The sequence below is a fragment of the Penaeus monodon genome, chromosome 24 (assembly GCF_015228065.2).
Source record: "Penaeus monodon isolate SGIC_2016 chromosome 24, NSTDA_Pmon_1, whole genome shotgun sequence".
Classification (NCBI taxonomy): domain Eukaryota; kingdom Metazoa; phylum Arthropoda; class Malacostraca; order Decapoda; family Penaeidae; genus Penaeus; species Penaeus monodon.
In genome coordinates, this window is record NC_051409.1 from 5760093 (window position 1) to 5760371 (window position 279).

The following is a 279-nucleotide window of genomic DNA, read 5'->3' on the forward strand; positions in this document are numbered from 1 at the left end:
ACTTTTCTGAATGACTTCCCTGTGCGAGAGATTTGTATATTCAAGAAATGAAGATCAGAATTCATATTACATCACAACACCGTTGCAGAATTCATCTTGCAATAGACGTTGGCGCGGAATTGAACTTGCAATACATGGCAGTCGACAAATTTAATACGTAAGTCATTTCGTTGCAGAATTCAACATGCAATATGCAAAGTAATTCATTGTTCTGTCAACTAGTCACCGTTTCTTGCATTTTTTTTTATATAATTTCGATATAATCCTCTCATTAAATGG